The 22,169-nt window shown below is 42.6% G+C and overlaps 1 protein-coding gene across 3 annotated transcripts in view; it reads left to right on the forward strand.

The window, feature by feature from the left end:
• Positions 1-22,169, forward strand: part of LOC132381048 (transcription factor SOX-13-like) — a 206,173-nt gene that overhangs the window by 5,244 nt on the left and 178,760 nt on the right. The window contains exon 2 of one of the 3 annotated variants that reach the window (XM_059950169.1): positions 19,417-19,608. The exons of the other annotated variants lie outside the window; for them this stretch is intronic. The gene's annotated coding sequence lies outside the window, so the exon portion shown is untranslated. The remainder of the gene's footprint in view (positions 1-19,416; positions 19,609-22,169) is intronic. 3 annotated transcript variants of the gene reach the window in all.

Genomic DNA, 22,169 nt, shown 5'->3' on the forward strand with positions numbered 1-22,169 from the left:
GTTCTGTTTTCATTAGATAAAGGGGGTATTTTGGATTTATTCAAGGCTGGAACCACCATTTGATTACATTGTGAGCTGATGGACCCATTTCTTGTGCTGTCCTGTTCCAGTTGCCCTTGAGAAGGTAGTGGTGCATGAACTTCATGAACTGCTGTAGCCCTTGGAGGTTTGGGTAGACCCATAATACTATTATGATCTGACAAGACTTCTTCAAATACCTGAAAGGTGCAAATGTCTTTTCTGTAATATTAATAATCGTGGTTAAGATCAATAAAAATCAGAGTGGAAAGGTGAACAAATTCAGCTTTGATATTCCTCAGCACCAGAGCAGTCTGAGATTTTTATAGCAAACTCTTGCTGCCATTTCTTAACACAGCTCAATGTCAGTGTGATGCTTGAAGTTGGTCTACTTTTGTCCATATTTGTTTCAAATTAATCTTTTAAATTAGACAACTGAAACAATTTTGAAGCACAATGAGTTTATATTTCTGCAACAAAAACAAGGGCTTGTGAATGTTTCCTGAAACTTTGAAGGAAATGGCATGCGGTTCTGCATTTACCTTAAATACAAACTCATAGACAAGCATGCGTTCATTTGGTTTTTCTCCATGGCTTCTAAAGAATGTAACAGTCATTAGAAATGAAGATTGACTTAAGCTGCATCCTTATCACATTTCTATAATCCGACTGGTTAAAACTTCCCGTGTGGAAGTGAGGGTCTATTACGAATCTTCTTAGCAACTAAAATTATTTGTCAGTTTGTTTTTTTTTAAAGCCCCCTTTTATTACTCCCACAAATGCCTGCTTGTCTGTAAGTGATGTCTTTGTGCTGTTGGCTGAGTTACCCTTGAGCTGAGTTTCCAACAGACCTTCAGAAACTAAAGGCTGGTGTAGCAGTGTGTAGGAGTCTGAGGAAGAGCACTTTATAAGTAGGAATATTTTAAAAGTGTTTGTGCGTCTTCCTTCTGAAGTTAAGCTCGTACATTGGAGGCACCCAGAACATACAATTTTCTTTATTACTTGCTTTTACTTTAATTGCTTACTTTATTTCTACCAGGTACAGCCATTGTGGATTTTGAATGAGAGGAGTCCAAAATCTGTGCTAGTTAAACATACGTTATTTACATGGCATTTGATATTGACAGTGTTCATTTCCCGTCAGTTATTTATTGACTGTTAAATATTTTTTAAAATTTAAATGATGGTAAAACGGTACAAGCTTCACTGTGGAAACCCCAGCTGTTCTATATGGTTGCTGTATAAAGTGCCTTTGTTTTGCCGTTGGAAAGCAAATTATAAGATATAACTTTAGATCGGTGAGATTGCTGTGATGAGCTTTGATTGGATTTGTGGCCCGTCTAGTTTCCCTTGGTAATGGCAAACTAACATTTTGTTCCACCACCCCACCCCCCACCACTAAGGGTGGCTTCTCCTGTGCAGGCTTGTTGCCACCATTTTAACTGCTGATTGTGGTGAGATGCGCCATTTTGTTTTGATCGTGTCTATGCGCATTTTGTGCAGTGGTTTGGAAGTGACGCAGATCTGTCACGTTTGTGCACAGGCACCGAGTTTAAAACTACGCACTCAGATCTTGGGGGTACGAGAGGTGCTAATGTTTAGTGGAGTCAACAAACAGTAGGAGGCCAGCGCACATATCAGGCGCCACGTTAGCGTGATGCTCTTACAGCTGGGGTGTTTTGGAATTCGATTCCGGCGTTGTTTTGTAAGGAGTCTCTTTACGTCCTTCCCGTAGAATGCATGGGTCTTCCGAGCGCTCCGATTTCCTCCCACAGTCCAAAGACATACATTGTAGGTTAATTGGCCATTGTAAAGTGTCTTGTGATTAGGTTAGGGTTTCTCAGGGTTGTCGGGTTGCTGAAGAGGCATGGCTCGAAGGGCTGGGAGAACGTAATCCACGCAGTATTGCTAAACAAGTACCATCTATCCCTTATGACAAGATGAGGCCACCCTTGGGGTGGGGGTGCAACACCTTGTATTCTGTCAGGGTAGCCTCCAACCTGATGGCACAAATGTTGATTTTTTTCCCCCTCTTCCGGTAAAAAAAAATCCCTCCCCCTCCCGCCACTCTGGTCTTTTCCCTCTTCTCACCTGCCTTTCACTTCCTCTGGGACCCTTTCTCCTATGATCCACTCTCCTCTCCTCTCCTATCAGATTCCTTCTTCTCCAGCCCTTTTACCTTTCCCACCCACCTTCCAGCTGGTCTCCCTCACCCCCACATCCCACCACCACCACCTTGTTCTTCTAGCATCTTTCCCCCTTCCTTTCCAGTCCTGAAGAAGGATCTTGGCCTGAATCGTTGACTGTTTATTCATTTCCATAGATGCTGCCTGGCCTGCTGAGTTCCTCCAGCATCTTGTGTGTGCGTGCGCTCATTGCTCTGGATTTCCGGCATCTGCAGAATCTCATGTGTTTATTATTTCACCCTTGATGTTCATCTATACCAGAGGCATTTAGTCGTACCTTGGTTTGTTGCAAGGAAGTGTTTAGAACTTCATTCTTGGATTTTTTTTATTGTTACGTGTACTGAGATATAATGAAAAGTTTTGTTTTGCATGTCGCCCATATAGATTATATTATCACATTGAGATGGTACAAGGGAAGACCAGAACAGAATACAGGGTGGTGTGCAGGATGATGTCACAGGTACAGAGAAAGAGTAGGGAGGCAATAAGGAGAATGCTCAAACACGGGGAAGTCTGCAGATGCTGGAAATCTAAGCAACACACACAAAATGCTGGAGGAACTCAGCAGGCCAGGCAGCGTCTATGGGGAAAAGTACAGCAGACGTTTTGGGCCGAGACCCTTCGGCAGGATTGGAGAAAAAAAAGAGGAGTAGATTTGAAAAGGTCGGGGAGCGGAGAGAGAAACCCAAGGCGGTAGGTGAAACCGGGAGGGGGAGAGATGAAGTAAAGAGCTGGGAAGTTGATTGGTGAAAGAGATACAGGGCTGTAGAAGGGAGAGTCTAATAGGTGAGGCTAGGAGGCCATGGAAGGTGTTGGGCAGGCAAGGAGATAAGGTGAGAGAGGGAAAAGGGGATGGGAATGATGGGCACTACCAGAAGTTCGAGAAATCGTTGTTCATGCCATTAGGTTGGAGGCTACCCAGAAAGAATATAAGGTGTTGTTCCTCCAGCAATAGCGGAGGAGGCCATGGATTAATTATTGGAATGGGAAGTGGAATTAAAATGGGTGGACACTGGGAGATCCTGCTTCCTGCGGACAGAGCATGGGTGCTCATGGAAATGGTCTCCCAATCTACGTCGGGCCTCATCGATATACAGGAAGCTACAAAGGAAGCCCAAACACAGTAAATGACCCCAACAGGCTCATGGGTGAGGTTGCGAGGGAGGAAGTGTAGGGACAGACGAAGCACTTGTTCAGCTTACAAGGATAAGCTGATAGGATTAACTGAATTATTTCTTTTTACCCCCCCTGTTCCTTGCCACACACCACCAGTGTTTACAGGCTTGGGGTCAGACTGCCTGTATCCATGAGGTGGCTGATTGCTACCTCCTGATGGCAGATGATTAGTTGTTTTAATTCTTAAGTTTCTTGTTTGTCAGAATGGAAATTACAAAGCTTCCGGCCCAGCATGGCAGTCAACAGCTTTGATTAAATCTTGGTCTGTTGTTCAAACACTAATTCTGATTTATTTATTGCCTAAGATGATGCCTTAATGTGGGCTTCGGCCTCATTCTCTCCCCTGACTTGTCCGTTTGCTTGCTTTCCCCCACACTGTGGCGGCAGGCAGAGTGTGTATGAAAAACAACCTCATCTCTGGTCTGCTGTCTCTCCTGGGCAAATTCATAATTGAATTGAATTTGCGTTATTTCTAACATCCCTCACATACATGAGGAGTAAAAATCTTTGTTATATCTCCATATAAATATGCCAAGTGCAGTCATTGTAATTTATAATAAATAGAACAGTCAATGTAATAAGAGTACACTCAAATCAGCATTAATTAATAAGTCTGATGACCTGGTGGTCCTGGCTTTTGTGTTGCGGTATCTGGCTGAGTGGGAGTTTGAAAGAATTCAAAGCAACAGCAAAGAGAACTTCAGACATTCTTGAGGAATGTACTAAGTCTATTCGGTTTATCAACTCTGTCAAATAGAGTGGCATGGTAGTGTAGCGGCTAGCACACCGCTTTACAATGTAGGAGTCCTGATTCAATTTCTGCCACTGCCTGTAAAGAGTCTGTATGTTCTCCGTGTGACCATGTGGGTTTCCTCCGGGTGCTCCCACAGTCCAAGGACATACCAGTTGGTAGATTAATTAGTCATTGTAAACTGTCCTGTGTTTAGTCTAGGATTAAATCGGGCATTGCCAGGCAGCGTGCATCAAAGGACCAGAAGGGCCTGTCCCGTGCTATATCGCAATAAGAAGAAATTATTTTTAGCAAATTGAGTTAGCAGTTCTGAACATTTCTTATCTTTAATATTTCCAAACACGAGGTAAATAAGAGAACCTACAGGCTTGTTTAACTAATCTTTAAATGAATTAATTGAATACAATATTGTGGTGATTGTGCCGATTACCGTAGGGAAGAAAGTTAACACTTTCTCATTTGTTTGGTATAATTTATTAGAACTGCAGCGTGCATTGTTTTGTTACCAGAAGTCCTTGACACAGAACCTATTATTTCCTCATTGGGTTACAGCTGGGTGCCAGAATACTTTGGTGAGAGACTGGAGCCGTAGGTATTGGCTTATTGTTGTCACATGCACGGAGATACTCTGAAAGGCTTCAGTCTTGCATCCCATCCAGACAGATCGTGCCAAATGTAATTACAGCAAGGTAGTAAAAAAGAAATAAAATGCAGTTAAGGTTGAAAAGTAAAGTGCAAGGGTTATGACAAGGTAGGTTGGGAGATCAAAAGTTCACCTTCAGTGTATTTGCTACTTACCTAGTGAGACGTGGTGTTTAACAGGCCTTTCCAGCCTTTGTGCTGCACCTCCCAGCAACCCACCTACTTAACCCTAGCCTAATCACGGGATAAGTTGCAATGACCAATTAACCTTCCAGCTGGCGTGTCTTGGACTGTGGGAAGAAACACATGCGGTCACAGGGAGAACAGACAGCAGAGGGAGTTGAACCTGCGTTGGTGGTACTGTAATGTCCTTTGCTGACCACTATGATACCGTACATGATTTTTGGAAGCCACCAGTGGAACAGCACAGGTGCAATGGGCCGAAAATGCTCATGACTCTTGTACTGATGATTTTGCATTTTCTAAATTTTCCTCTACTTGTTGGTGGAGTGACTGCCATGGTCTGAACAATCTGTTGAATGACCCAAGTGGCTTTGTTTGGCTAATCTGGCCTAAATCTTTACTAATATCTGGGCTTTACTAATATCTGGGTGTGTGGGTCCTGTGCCTTGTTATCTACCTTCACTGTCAACCTTATAATGTTCACCTCTCATCCTCTGTGTTCCTCTCAGTTCTGTGCACATGTGACCACTCTGTCAGTGACCTTTTCTCTTGAGCCAGTGCTGACCATGAGAGACCAAGAACCCTGGGTGGGTTGCAACAGTGCATTTAATGGCAAGAACTTTTGAAACCCAAGGTTGTTGGCTTCCCTTTATTCTTGGGATCTGCTTTAGTATTCAGATCAACTTTCTTTTCAGACTGAAGAAAGGCCAGTTCTTTGCTGCAGTTTCGGGCTTTGAGCCTCTGTCCACAGTGTAATGACATCCGTGAACCTTGCCCCAACCAGGGAGCAATCCCAGCATTCGCACAACCAGTACACCATTCTGACGACAGAGCATAGGACAGTACAGCAAGAATGCAACAGGTTCTGCAGATGCTGGAAATCCAGAGTAACACACAAAATACTGGAGGAACTCAGCAGGTCTGGCAGCATATATGCAGGAGAATAAACAGTCATTGTTTCCAGCTGAAACCTTTCACCAGATCCTCCTGATGAAGGGTCTTTGCTTGAAAACAGTCATGGTTACTCCTCTTCTGATGATATTGGCATTACTGACCGCGAATTCCTAAACTCAAGCAACCTTGAGCCTCATCCAATTATACATACTGACTGGCTCCCGCTTATGACGAGAAGCTAAATAAAGAATATTGGTTGGAAGTTTAACTTACTCAAAAACAATACTCTAGAAGTGTCAGTTACTATGTTTAGAAAGCTGAGCTTGACAATGAAAGAGAAAAAATCTCCTGGGCAGTAAATATCTATCATGCTCTCCATAGATGCTGCCTGCCCATCCCAAGTCCTCCAGTATTTTGTATGTTGCTGTAGAACGTTACAGCACAGGAACAGGTCCTTTAACCCATGATATTGTGTTGAGTTAATTAAGTTGAGTTTTATTAGTCTGTTCATGCTGCATGTGCCCCATATCCCTATATTCTCTATACATTCATGCACTTGTCTAGGAGCCACTTAATGCCTCTTATCTATCTCCACCACCACTCCTGGCGGTGCATTTCAGACGCTCTCCATTCTTCTTAATAATAAAAAAAAAATGCCTAGCTCTTCTTTTGAATCTACCCTTTCTCAACTTAAATGTGTGCCCTCTAATAATAGACATATCAGCTGTGGGAAAAGATACAGGCTGTCTACTGTATCAAAGTCTATTATAATTTTATGAACTTCTATCAGGTCTCCAAAGAAAATAACACAAGTTTGTCCCAACTCTCCTTGTAGCATCTGCCCTCTAATCCAGGCAGCATCCTGGTAAACAGCTTCTGCACCCTCTCCAAAGCCTCACATCTATCCTATAAAGAGGTGGCCAGGATTGAATGCACTGCCCCAGATGAAGCCTAAGCAAAGTTTTATAACACTGCATCATAACTTGCTGACTCTTGAGTTCAATAGAACCATAGAATATTACAGCACAGAAACAGGCCTTTTGGCCCTTCTTGGCTGTGCCGAACCATTTTTCTGCCTAGTCCCACCGACCTGCACCTGGATACTGCACCTGCAGCCCTCCAAACCCCTCTCATCCATGTACCCGTCCAAGTTTTTCTTAAATGTTAGAAGTGAGCCCGCATTTACCACTTCATCTGGTAGCTCATTCCACACTCCCACTACACTGTGTGAAGCCCCCCCCCCCCCCAATGTTCCCTTTAAACTTTTCCCCCTTCACCCTTAACCCATGTCCTCTGGGTTTTTTCTCCCCCAACCTCAGTGGAAAAAGCCTGCTTGCATTCACTCTATACCCATCATAATTTTACATACCTCTATTAAATCTCCCCTCATTCTTCTAAGTCCTAACCTTTCAACCTTTCTCTGTAACTCAGTTTCTCAAATCCCAGCAACATCCTTGTAAACCTTCTCTGTGCTCTTTCAACCTTATTAATATCCTTCCTGCAACTTGGTGACCAAAGCTGCACACAATGAGGTACTGCACACAATACCTCATCTGATAAAGACAAGGATACCACCAGCTTTCCCCACGACCCTGTCAACTTGTGCGGACAGTTTTAGGGAGCTATGGACTTTGATGCCAAGATCCCTCTACACGTCACCAGTGTTATGGATCCTGCTATTAACTGTGTACTGTCTCTTCACATTTAGATCTTGATTTCATGTGATTGATTTGATATTGCATAATATCTGAGGTGTACAATGAAACACCCTAGTTTCCTTCGCTGCATAAGTCTAGGGAAGACGACCTTTGACGACTGCCAAACTTGTGAGATTGGGGCGCGCTTGAGCCCACCCCAAACCTTGGTTTGTGTGGATGCTGTGTCATTTCCTGCACTGTTACAAATTAATACCCATCCTAATTAAACAGTCAAATATGCAAAAGTCGGATCTCATCTTGAACTTCTTTATCACTCTGTCAATGTGAAAGCACACATCACTTTCCAAAAGTCGCTCACAATCGATCTCGAACAAACAGGTCTCCCACTGGATCGTATGCTACGACCGGTTCTCCCCAATGTCTTCTCTCTTCATCTCCTCTCGAACAAAAGCCCCAAGCCCAACCTTAGTGTCCCTCACCAGAGAAACCTCCCCTTAATCGGACCATCCTAGTTGGATGGCTCACGTTTCTCCTGTCTCTCATCTTCAACAGTAACCCAAACAAGCATGAAAACAGAACAGACTCCTTTTACAGAACTGCCAAAATGAAATGCATACAGCATAACAGTAAACATATGAACCAGGGCACTACATAATGTGTGTTCCTTCATAGTTGCTAGAACTTCTTGCCTGTTAACTCTATGGAGACATGTTAGCTGTAAGATTCAAGAATCTTTGTCACAGGAAAGCACCGTCCAACATCTGTGATTTCCTTCCCCACCCCCCACCCCCAATTTGCCACCACTTAGGTCATGCTCTCTTCTCATTGCCACCATCAGGAAGAAGTTATAAGAGTCATGGGATTCTCACCACCAAGTTCACGAACAGTTATTACCCTTCAGTCATCAGGCTCTTGAACCAAAGGTGATAACTTCATTCAACTTCGCTTGCCCCATCATGGAACTGTTCCCTCAACTTATGGACTCATTTTCAAGGATTTTTCAGCTAATGTCGGTGAAATTTATTTATTTATTTATTTGTTTGTTTGTTTGTTTAATTATTTAATTATTATTATTATTATTATTATTATTATTATTATTGTTTCTTTTTTCTTTGTATAGTTTGTTGTCTTGTGTGCACTGGTTGCTCTGTTGCTGCAGTCTTTCATTCTATCATGGTCATTGGCTTTATTGAGTATGCTTACAAGAAAATGAATCTCAGGGTTATATATGGTGACTTGTACGTAGTTTGATAATAAATTGAAGTTGAGCTTTGAACTCTTCTCCCAACCCCACCATTTCCTCAAAGCCTCATAATGATCAATTTAAGGTGGCCATTAACCATAGGTTTTTATTTCCATTAAGTGTATCCACAAGTTCTCTCTAGACTTTGATGCAAGTGGAGAAGACCCGTGGGGCATTTCAAGAGCAGATGATTTGGGCGCCATTGCCTGTGTGCTTCATCATATGCCTCCAAAGAACCTGATAAGAATACTGTCCTCTTTGAATTATGGGTTTCAGGGTGAAAGGTCAGAGAATGTAAACCAACCATTTCAGTAATAAATGACTTGACGTTTGACTAGCTTATTCTTTCTCCTAATTTTATGTCAGCAGCACTTATTGGGTGAGTTCCTTGATGATGTAACTTCCCAGTCTAACAACCATCCTGTAAACAAAGATTTTTTTTGATGTGTGTGAACTTCCTGTAGTTCTATTCATGGTGATCTGTCTTGCCAGTGACACAGTAGTCCGTCGAGCCCGTGAAATGAATGGTGTTTAGTCATAGGAGGCTCTATAGCTCAACACATCAGTGTTGACTTCTCTGCCCTTCCACAGGAATCCTATCTATCCACACTAGGAACATTATGCCTTGCCTATTTAAGTGCCTTTCTAAATGTAACTTAACATTTGATTGTATCTAATTCCATCACCAACTCTGTCAGCACAATTCCAATATCAACTGCTTTCTGTGTATTTTAACAAAACTCTTCTCAGCTGGCCTTTCAAAAGAAAAATGGAGGTGATGGGGCAGGGAAAAGTTGCTGTTGGAGTAGGTTGAAAGTCAGCACAATATTGTGGACTGAGGGGTCTGTGCTCTGCTATGTTGTAAGACCCCTTCCTCTCACTCTTAACCTCCTTTTCATGGTAACCCCACCATACAGGGCATTGACATAATTTCTATCTACTATGTCGTCTATCCTTCTTAAAACTTTATGCATCATTTGTATCTTCCCCCTGTAATAACAGCTCAAAAATCTATGGTGATAAGCTCAAGTGGAGTGCTAAGAATGAAGCCATGTCAGTGTTGGGCAAATAATGATTGTGGCCAAACTACTAAGGGCAAATGTGCAAGTGTCTCCACACTTCCGGTGCCAACATAGGATACCCACAATTCACTAATCCTAACCTGTACATCTTTGGAATATGGGAGGAAATGGGATCCTTGGAGGAAATCCACGCAATTTACTGGGAGAACGTAAAAACAGAAAAGAACTCAACCTCGATGGCTGATTGCTGGTGTTATGCTAATTGCTATACTATGATACTGGCCCACTATTGTCACTGACATACGTCATGAAATTTGTTATTTTGTGGCAGCAATATAATGCTATATATTTTTTTAAGATTATGGACCATAAGATATGGGAGCAGAATTGGATTATTCGGCCCATCAAGTCTGCTCTGGTGCCATGGTAACGTAGCATTTAGTGCGACGCTATTACAGCTTCTGTAGTTCTGAGTTCAATTCTGGTGCCATACTTGTATGTCCTCCCCACAGGATGCGTGGGTCTTCCCCAGGTGCTCTGGTTTCCTCCCGCAGTACAAAGCTGTACCGCGTTGGATAATTGGCCATTGTAAATTGTCCCATGGTTACTTTGGGATTAGTCAGAGTTGTGGGGTTGCTGGGGCGGAATGGTTGGAAGGGTCTGAAGAGCCTATTCTGTGCTGTATCACTAAATAAGATGAGGTAAGTTTAATAACCCTCTTAAGCCCACTCTCCTGCCTTCTGTCCCTAATTTTTGACACCACTAATAATCAAGAGGACATCAATCTCCACTTTTTCTATACCCAATGACTTGGCCTCCAATACCCTCTGTGGCAATGAATTCCACAGATTCACCACCCACTTGCTGAGGAAATTCCTCTTTATCTCAGTTCCAAATATATTTTCATGCTGTCCTAGACTCACCCACTACAGGAAACATCCTCTCCACATCCACTCTTTCAAGGTATTTCAATATTTGATAGATGTCATTAAGATCCCTCCTTATTCAACTCCAGTGTGTGTAGGCCCAGAGCCATCAAATGCTGCTCGGGGATTAACTTTTTCATTCCCAGAATCATTCTTGTGACCTTCCTCTGGACCCCCTCTAAAGCCAAATAAGAGGTCCAGAACTGCTTATAATACTCCCAAGTGCGATCTAACCAATGAGTTATAAAGCTTCAGCATCACATCCATGCTTTTATATTCTAGTTCTCTCAAAGCGAACACAAATATTGCATTTGCCTTCCTTACCACCAACTCAAATGACAAGTTAACCTTTAGGGAATCTTGCATCTGTTCCTTTGCACCTCTGATTTCTGAATTTCCTGCCCATTTAGAAAATAGTCTACAACCGAATTTCATGAAGCATGCTCTTCCCTACACTATGTTCCATCTGCCATCTCTTTCCCCATTCTCCTAATCTCCTAATCATAGTCCTTTTCCAGACTCTCTGCTTCCTCAGTCAACCTGTTCACCCCCACCCCCGCCCCCGCCCCACCTATCTTCGTATCATCTGCAAACGTGGCTACGATGTCATCGATTCCATCATCCAAATCATTGACATGCAACGTGCAAAAGTACCAATCCCGACACTGACCCCTGCGGAACACCACAAGTCACTGGCAGCCAACCAGAAAAGGCCCACATATTCCAGCTCTTGGCCTCCTACCAATCAGCTAATCTTCTATCCATGCTGGTATCTTTCCTGTTATACCATCGGTTCTTATCTTGTTTAGCAGCCTCATGTGTGGCACCTTGTCAGCAGCCTTTTTAAAATCCAAGTAAACAATATCCACTGGCTCTCCTTTGTCTATTCTGTTATATCATCAAAGAATTCCAACAGATTTGCCGGGCAAGACTTTCCCTTGAGAAAACCATGCTGACTTTGACCTATAGTTTACATTGAGAAACATAAAACTAAATAGTGTAAAGAGAACAATACAGTGAATGGTGTTCATGAACCATTCTGGCATCCGAAGTCAGAAGGAAAGGAGCTGTTCCTGAAATGTTGAGAATGTTTCTTGGGCTTTTGAGATCTCTTGAGATGTTGACACCCGGGAACTTGAAGCTGCTCACCCTTTTAACTGCTGACCCCTCTGTATGCTGTTGTGTGTTCCCTTGACTTCCCCTTCATGAAGTACACAATCAGTTCCTTGGTTTTTATGTATGAATCAAGAGAATGCAGACATGATTGATGGAGAATTCATTGGGCTGGGTCAAGATTATTTAGTGTGTGACTGTCTTGACTTTGAATACTGTGGATTATTCATCTTCTCACTTAGACACCAATTACCATGGAACAGAACTGATCTTAGTGATGGTCAGCTGAAGGCACAGTATTACCGTAATAAATTGCATGGCACGTCCTCTTAGATATTGGAAGCTCACCATCTCTAAAATAACCAGTCGCCTCTCTGCTGTTACTCATCCCCCTATTTTTTTTAAGAAATTAAAAATGCTGTTCAAACAGGTAAACATATTTACAATAGAAGTTTGTTTACACTGGAAGTAGAAACATTTGTTTTAATTATATTTGGAAATGTAAACATGTAAAGCTAGTTATGTTGAGGATAGCACGTACGTCAGCAAAACTCTGTGGGTTCATAAACACAAGATTCTACAGATGGCTGGAAATCTTGAGCAATGTACACAAAGGGCTGGAGGAACTCACTAGTTCAGGCAGCATCAATAGAGGGGAATGAACAGTCGATGTTTTGTGCTGAGACTCTTTATCAAGGAAGGAGGAAGAAGCCAGAGTAAGACACATCACTTTTCAGCTTGAACTTCTAGGCTCTGCCCAACTTCTCATTCTGGCTTCTGTTCCCTTCCTTTCCAGTCTTGAAGAGGCATCTTGGTCCGAAATGTCGACTGTCTATTCCTCTCCATAGATGCTGCCTGATCTGCTGAGTTCCTCCAGCATTTTGTGTGTATCCCTGGCTAAGTTTTTCCAACATTCTTGTTTATTTAGGAATCATGACAGAGCAGTCTAAAGCATTTCACATTTTACATTTTTTGTCCTTTGTTCCAATTCTTCTTCTATTTGCACCATTAGACAAGTTGTCAAACTTTCATAGCCCACCTTTACCAGCAGCAGCACCAACTTTCTTGGTCTCCACCCCATCAGCCATTACTGTCGAGAATGGTGCTGCATTCTCTTGATACAGCATATTGAGAGGGGGATGCTGTTGTCAGGTCAGCAGAAGAAGTCATTAGCTGTTGTTTACCATCACTGCAGACTTGTATGTGTGCAGGAAAAATCATTTATAGTCCCTAACCACCCTGCAAACTGTCTTTTCCGAAAGTGCTGTTGGATTATTAAAATAAAAGCTTCATGCCATGTTAAACAATTCTTCCCCTAGGCGGTTAGTCTGATCAACGATTCTAATTACCCCCCCCCAATTTCCCCTCTAACTATTGCCCCAGTCTCTGCACTGCACTGTAAATACTTTAAACCGCTTTTTAAAATGTTGTTTTCATTGGAAGTACATGCGGTTATTTATGTATTTATGCACATTTTATTCTAGATTCATACTTAACCTCTAACTTTTTTTATATAAATATTTACTCTTTATAATTGTTGAATATTATTACTTTTTCTGTTGCATGTCATGCCATGACCAACACACTACAGCAAATTCTTAATATGTGTAAATATATATGGCAAATAAAATTGATTCTTGATCACAGACAGCCTCTGTTTCCACCTCCCCTCTCTACCTCGACCTTAATAATTTGTTTTCCAACTTCACTTAGTAGTGCGATCACTTGCGTCAAGCAGGACCTCTTCCTAAGGGGTTATTCTCTAAGAGAATGCCTGTGCATGACTTGGAGTAACATGGGAAGGCTGATGCATGGACGGCCACCACGTGGTCCGTGACAGATCGGGGTCAGGGTCCAGCGGTATGGAGTGCAAGATGACTGGGGACCCTTCACTGCCGTTGAGATGTGTCATTACCCTCCATCAGCTCCACTGTTGAGGTTTTGGTTGGATCGCTCTTTGCCTGAGCTCCCCCTTGATCTTACCACAATGGGTGACCCTACCAGGAGTTAAGCACCAGATTGCCTTTCCCTCAGGAACTCTCAAGCCTCCCCACTATGACAAGGTGACAATCCTTGGTAACTTTGCTCACCTCCTAAGTCATTGTGACTGAACTCTCTGCTGGGTCTCTGTGTGTCTCTTGCTCAGTCTTTGTTTCGGATTTGCAGCGTCATTCCCAAATGCTGAGACATTTTCTCTGCCAAGCTGAATAATACAGTCGTCCCTCCTTATCCTCAGGGCATTGGTTCCGGGATCCCCTGCCGATACCAAAGAATGCGGATGCTCAAGTCCCTTATTTAACCTATCTCAGTGCGGTGGACATCAGGACCCAGCGCAGCTCTGAATCCGCAGTGTTTCTGTTCATGAAAATAATCACGATCACGATTGAAAATAAGGTGGAAGTAATAAAGCTATCAGAAAGAGGTGAAACGCCATTGGTCATTGGAAAAGTGTTAGACTACAGTCGGTCAACGATCAGAACAATTTTAATGGAGCATGTGAAAGGCCCTGCCCCAATGAAAGCTACAATTATTACTAAGCAACAGTGGTTTAATTATTGAAATACGTATGTTTCTTAAGTGTTCTATATGCATAGAAAGATAAAATATGTACTATAAACTAAGAAAAACGTTTGACATTGACGCTAAATAATACCGGATGTACTTGTTCGGACTTCAAATCTGACTTAAAGATGGACTCAGGAACAGAACACATTCATAACCCAGGGACTGCCTGTACTCTAAAATCATCTCTAGATTACTTATAATACCTAATACAATGTAAATGCTATGTAAATAGTCGTTATACTGTATTGTTTAGGGAATAATGACAAGAAAAAAATAGTCTGTACATGCTCAAACGACGAGTGCTGGAGAGAGAACTTCCGGGTTTTCCTGATCTGCAGTTGGTTGAATCCGCGCACACGGGACCCGCGAATAAGGAGGGCCGACTGTACTTCAGTGCTAATACCTATTGTATTCTGTATGGCTGTGGATCTTTTCTGTGGTCATACCCTTTCCTGATACTGAGTTGTAGTTTTGTGTCTCATTTGCCCAGGCATTTCCTGCTTCTGCTTGTCCCAAAGGCTTGCTTGAGTGTTTGTCTCTCTTTATCATGCCAAGACAAAGGCAGCGCGAAAGATTCTAGTGGGAAATGCCTCGTCTTTGTCTTTTCCTACTCCACTAAGCTAAGAGTTTAAGCAGGATGTGTTGACCCCATATTCCCCAGTGCTGTTGGCTCTTGTCTGATGTTTTGACCCACAGCTTAACATTCCACCTAGTCCGCCACATTGCTCCTCGTGTTACTAACCCATCTGCAGAGTAGACAATGGGCCGTCGCGTCTACTGTTCACGGGGGATATTTCACCCCATTTTTGAGCTACTGAAATGGTACTTACACCCATTACTACTTCATTCAGAAATTCAAAAGTTTCCAATACATTTATTCTCAAAGATTGTAAGCAGTATACAGTCCTGAGATTCGTCTTTCCGCAGGCAGTCTCAAAACATGGAAACCACGTGGAACCCATTCAACAACAAACATCTAACACCCAACATGCAAAAAGATCAAAGAACAAATCACACAAATGGCATAAACCGATTGAATAACACAGTATTAACATCAAACCGCAGAGTCCTTGAAACTGTCTAGGCTTGTTCAGTGTAGTTCAGTCAATTCAGTGCTGTGTTGGTCTTGACTGCAGGCTGCAGACCCAGTCAGTGTCAAAGTACCCTGTCCAAAATAGCAATTAAAAAAAATGGTGTAACCAGAAACACATTTAACATGAGCTGCAGAGTTCACTAAAAATGAGTCCAAGCCACAGACCTCACCAATCAAGCCTTGCCCAAGACCCAAGACTCCTGTACCTTCCTCTGGTAACAGCGAGCGAGAGGGCGAGGGAGACCGGTCAAACACTGGCAGACGGTGTTGAACACCCGCTCACCTTCCACTCTCATCCTCTTTGGTCGGCATGTAGACTGAGCTGCCAGCAGGAGTGGTCGATGCGGGTTCATTTGTAGCATTTGAGAGATGTTTGGTTAGAGACATGGATGAGAGGAGTATGGCTAAAGAGATCCCTCCTCATTCCTGTTCTGAAGGGAGAACCATCTATTCTGAGGCTGTGCCCTCTGATTCTAGACTTTCCCACTATTGGAAACATCATCTGCACGCCCACTCTATCTAAGCCCTTCAATGTTTGGTAGATTTTCCCCCTCTCCCCATATTCTTGAACTCCAATGAGTGCAAGCCCGAAGCTATCGAATGCTCCTCATATGTTAACCCTTCCATGATCATTCTCATGAGCCTCCTCTGGATCCTCTCCAACGCCCACATATCCTTTCTTAGATATGGGATGCAAAACTGGTCACAATTCTGCAAATGCAGCCCTGGTTATCCTAAGAAGCACAAACACAAGCACGGACTACAATTTTGTTCAAGCATCGTAGTCCAAGTGAAGACCAGGCCGGCTTGGGGTAGATGGGCTATCGGATTATTCCATCCTGCCAGTTATCATAATGGAGTTTGCAAACTTCCTGCAGTCTTTGGGGTGTGATTATTATTCAACTCACATTCCTCTTACCATCATTAAATTTAATGGTTTGCCTTGGAGCACATTTTGAACTGTATTTTTTTCTACATCAGCCACATTTTTTTGGATTCTGCAAACCAGTGCCAATTGTCCCCAATTTTCTTTTATTGGAGTAGTTTACAATGCCTGCTTGAACTGAGCAAATGGATTAGTAATAAAGCCATGGGGAAAGACAAGCTACTGCAGGAGCTTAGCAAGTCAGGTAGCATCTGTGTGAGGCATAGAGGTCGTCAACGTTTTGGGTTGAGACCCTGCAGCAGAACTCAGAGTGTGTGCTTGACCTTCTGCGTTCCTCCACCAGCAGCTTGTTTTTTGTTTCATGTTCCTGCATCTGCACTCTCTTTTGCCTGCAATAATAAGGCCACCTGGGTTTCACCTTCAGCCGCTGATGCAGTTTAAGTTGACAAACTTCTATAGATGCACAGTGGAGAGGGTCCTGACTGGCTGCATGGAAACACCAATGCACAAGGGAGGAAAAGCCTACAACAAATAGTGGATACAGCCCAGTCTATCACAGGAGAAACCTTTCTCACCACTGAGCACATCTACAAGGAGTGCTGCCACGAGAAAAGCAACATCCGTCACCAAGAACCCCCACCATCCAGGCCCTGCTCTTTTCTCACTGCTGCCATTGGGGAAAGAGGAACAGGAGCCTGAGGACCCACACAACTAGATTCAGGAACATATTGCCCATCAGCCTCAGGTTCTTGGACTTCTCTCACCACAACATAAAACTCAAGCTACAGATTCACTTTCAAGGACTCTGCTACTCATGCTCTCAGTGTAATTTATTCTCTTATTTAATATTATTTTCTATTTGCACTGTTTTCTTCTTTTGCATATTGGTTTGTGTGTAGTTTTTCATTGATGCTATGCATTTCTTTGCTCTACTGCAAATGCCTGCAAGAAAATGCATCTCAATGTTGCATACGGTGACACATATTGACTTAGATAATAAACTTAATTTGAACTTTAAAAGCTGATGCCCAGCAATCTTACCCTTGCATCTTAAGCATACTGGAGCCCCTTCACATATCTCAATAGCTCTACATATGTTTACAGCCACTTTGCAATGGTTAAACATGGTACATGGTCCTCAAGGTGACATTCTCCCCACCATCCATAAACAGTAGTCACTCTTTGCAATTAGATATGTATGTTAATTTGCCCTTGATGTAAAGATTTGGGGTGGTCTATCGCTGTTTAAGGTTGTGGAACAAGAACATTAGAATGTGGCATTAAAACCAAACACCGTGGGTGAAGATCAGTTGATGTAGATTATCTAGAACAAAGAACACTGCTGTGCAGAACAGGCCCCTTGGCCCACGATGCTGTGCTGATCTTTTAAACCACTCCTAAGATCAATCTAACCCTTCCCTTCAGCATAGCCTTCCATTTTTTTATCATCCGTGTGCTTATCTAGAAGTTTCTAAGTTTCCCTTTTGTGTCTGTCTTTATCACCATCTCTGGCAGGGTGGTCTACACACACTTCACTCTGTGGGAGTGGGGAACTTACCCCTGGCATCTCCCCGATACTCTCCTCCAATCACCTTAAATTTAAGCCCCCTTGTATTAACCACTTCCACCCTGGGAAAATGCCTCTGGCTGTCCACTCGATCTATGCCACTTGTCGTGTACACTTTTCATCCTTATTCTCTCCAAAGGGAGCAGCCTAGCTCACTCAACCTATCTTCGTTTCTCGCGAATCCAAGCAGCATCCTGGTAAATCTCTGCACCCTCTCTAAAGCTTCCACACCCTTCCTATAATTAGGCAACTGGAACTGAACACAATTTAGTCCGAGTGTGCTCTAACCAGAATCTTATAGAGCTGCTACGTTACTTTGTGGCTCTTGAACCCACTAATGAAGATCAACACATCATACAGCTTCTTAACAACCCTATCATCTCTAAGAGTTTCAGACTTCGAAAGCAAAGGAACAATCAGCTGTCATGTTGTAGATTTGCCTTTCTAGTTGGTTTTTGGATCTGAGGGTAGAGGACGCATCAAAAGGGCATGTCTCTTCATTTTTTCAGCAGTCAGAACTTGTTTGGGTTGTATTGTCCCATCACTCAATCTGATACTCATCCATCCCACAGTACTCTTCCAAAAATTACTGTCGTGCCAAATTCTTCAGGCTGATAATATCAACCCTGATACAATCCTAATCAAGGGTCTCAGCCCAAAACCTCGAATGTTTATTCATCTCCATAGATGCTGCCTGAACTGCTGAGTGCCTCCAGTATTTTGCTCAATGTAACCCCCAAAAGCTTTCTCTTACATCCCAGTCAGGTCAAATTTATAATCCAAGTATGTCTATGCCAGCATGTCCTACCTTGAGATTCGTTTTCTTGTAGGCATTTACAGAAAAGCTAAAAGAAACAAAACAGAAATCATGAAAAATTATACATAAAGTTTGACAAATAACCAATGTACAAAAATAGATAAATTGTGCAAATAAAAATTAAAAATGCTGAGAGCATGTAGAGTTGTTGAAAGTGAGTCTGCATACCTACAAGTTACAAGCACTAAACTTGTAATTACCAAATATTTGAGACAGTGCTGGACTGACAAGTTTTTCTTTAGCTTTAGAGTAATTTCATCTACTCTTAATAGGATATTTATTGTAGTCTGCAGAGCTAACATGGTCAACATCGACCATCTGCTAATACAGATCCTAAACAGGTTAGGAGCACTCGACTTGTGCGTGGTCAGTACTTAGTAAGTACATTTGGGAAACAGACAGGATGGATTTATCGACTGCTGGCATCTTCTGCCTGGTTTGTAGCAACATTGTCGCATCTTGCTGAGAAGTCAGAATGGTAGAGTTAAATGCCCTGATTTAACTACATTTTGGCCTGTGCATTTATTGAGTTATACAGCTGGGCAGCCACATTCCTAGCTTGTGAACTGTTCCGGGTAATTTTGGGAGGAACTATCCCTTGCATTTTTTTTCACTTACTGATCATTGCGGTAGCGTCAATCTTCTTGATATTTAGTGAGATTTCTCCTCCATCCAGTATTGGATTCCAGGCGAGCAGTGTTACAAATCAGTGACAGTGGCGAGATCTGGAGAAGTGGACATGAGGCTAGAATAATGCCTTGCAGTGCCAGCGACCTGGGTTCAATTCCTGGCACCGTCTGGGCTGAATTTGTGATCACTTGGGTTTCCTCCAGGTGCTCCGGTTTCTCCACATTCCAAAGACGTACAGGTTAGTAGGTTAATTAGTCACATAGATGTAATTGGGCATTAATGGCTTGTGAGACTGGAGGGGATTGTTACCATGGTGCATTCCAAATAAGTCAAATAAATGAACACAAGGAGTCGGATGTATTTTTAGATCATAACATTGTGGTGAAGCATAGATCATTGGACACAGTCTTGAAAGACCAATCCCTATTTTTGATACTGTTTCCACAATCCACAGCCAGGAGCTTCATCAGCTGCTCATCACACCATGAATTTTGTATATGTTGATAATTCTTCTGAAATGCAACATTATCGGTGCAGCTATTACTCATTAGACAAACCCTCCTCTCACAAACCAACCTGGTGATTCTTTGCTCCTTTCCCTCTTTCTTGAGTTGATCTTTAATTTTGGTCCAGATAGTGCCATCTCACCTGGGCTCTATTTAATTGCAGTATGATATCTTTATTCCTGAAAGCTAATCCTCTTCTAATAATGGCCATTGCACTTTTTACCTTCCTAATTACTTGTTGTAGCTTAATTTTCAGTGATTTGTGTACAAAGACCTGGGTGTCTCTGAAGTCTTTAAAAACCTTTCCCTTGCCACTTTAAAAAAAAATGCAATGGCTTTCTGTATTGCATTCAGCCATGGTGAATGATCTTGCACTCTGCCCTTTCATTCACATGTCTTTGTCCCCCTTGTACTGCATTCACAATTTACCTCACCATGGCCTTGCACCATATTTTCTGTCAGTGTTTCACTTTCGCTATAACTGTAACGCCGTGTACTAATCGGTTTTTCCTTGTACTCCCTCAAGATGTCAATGTGATGAAGTTCTCTGCATGAATGCCATGCAGAGCAAGGGTTTTTCATTATACCATGGTATCTGGGGCAATAATAATCCAATTTTCTAATTTCCTTGCAACTTACACTGCCACTTGACTTAGTATCATCAGCTTATGAGACTACATTTCACTTGGGGTGGGATGGCTGGATACATTACAAAGGTTATCTACATGATCTGACTGTTGAAAAACCGAATGGTAGGCAACTTTGGAGCAGACTGCCTGATGCATCCAGCCTACCCCACTGTTCATTAAGTTATGGTAGATTTGCCCCAGTCTTCAACTTCTCTTCTTCACCTGTTCCCTGGAGCCGTCAATTCCCTGGTCTTTTAAACACGTATCTACATCTTTAAGTACCTCCAGTGACCTAACTGTCAGTATCTTGGATCTTTCCTGGGCCCGCCATATTGATGGAATTACAAAGAAACAGCAGTGTTTCTTCATTAGGATTTTGAGGAGATTTAGTATGTCTTCAAAGACTCTAGCAAATTTCCACAGATGTACCGTGGAGAGCACTCTGACTGGTGGTATCACTGCCTTGTATAGAGGCATCAACTGGGGGGGAAAAAAACTGCAGAGGGTTTGTCTTTCAGCCAGCTCCATCATGGACACTAGCCTCCCCACCATCGAGGACATCTTCAAAAGGCAGTGCCTCAAGAAGTTGACACCCATGATTAAGGACCTTCACCACCCAGGACATGCCCTCTTCTCATTACTAAGTAGGAGGTACAGAAGCCTGAGGACACACACTCAGTATTTCAGGAACCACTTCTTCCCTACCGCCACTGGTGTTCTGAATGGTCCATGAACCTTGGTCTCCACAAGATCCAGGCTTTCTATTCATCAAGCCTCACACACACAATGCTGGAGGAACTCTGCGGGCCAAGCAGCATATATGGAAAAAAGTAAACAGTTGATGATTCAGGCCAAGACCCTTCACCAGTCCTCTGTGTGTGTGTGTGTGTGTGTGTGTGTGTGTGTGTGTGTGTGTGTGTGTGTGTGTGTGTGTGTGTGTTGCATGGATTTCCAGCTTCTGCAGAAATTTGTTTGTTTGTTTACTTGGACCTGACTGTACTACTTTGGATTCTCATGCAAGCAAACTATTGAAGGACCATCTCTGGTGTTCCACAAAGACTTATGTCACTGCAATTTACTTTTTGGCAATTTCTTATGAACTAAAGTGCTTCTTCGGTCTATGTTAGTCCATGGATCTACGCTATGCTGGATGCCTTGTCAAATAAGTTTTTTTACCTAAGTGATGGTGTAAGGAGGATCCATTCAATTGATTCTGGGGGAGAAAAAGGAGTTATCTTCTGAGGAATAATTGGATCTTTTCCAAATATATGACATCCATTTCTAAATGCTCTTTAGAGAGTAGATGGTGCGGATGTGTTGCCATCGTGGGGCAAGCTAAAACTAGAGGGGCTAGCATCTGCTAGAGTTCTCAAATTCCAAAAGTAAATTTATTATCAGGGTACATGCATGTCACCATATATAGTAATGTAAGATTAATTTCCTTGCAAATGTTTACAGGAAGGTAAAGAAACATAACAGGATTTATGGAGGACTATACAGAAATAAAAGCTGACTAACAACCAGTGTGCAAGACCCTTAACGGTGTTGCTGAGCAGAGAGATCTTGGGGTCCAAGTTCATTGCTCTATGAATGTGGCTACACCAGTCGATAGGATGGTTAAGATGGCTTATGAGATGCTTGCTTTTATTAGTCGAGGCATTAAT

Source organism: Hypanus sabinus, chromosome 25, assembly GCF_030144855.1.
Source record: "Hypanus sabinus isolate sHypSab1 chromosome 25, sHypSab1.hap1, whole genome shotgun sequence".
Classification (NCBI taxonomy): Eukaryota; Metazoa; Chordata; class Chondrichthyes; order Myliobatiformes; family Dasyatidae; genus Hypanus; species Hypanus sabinus.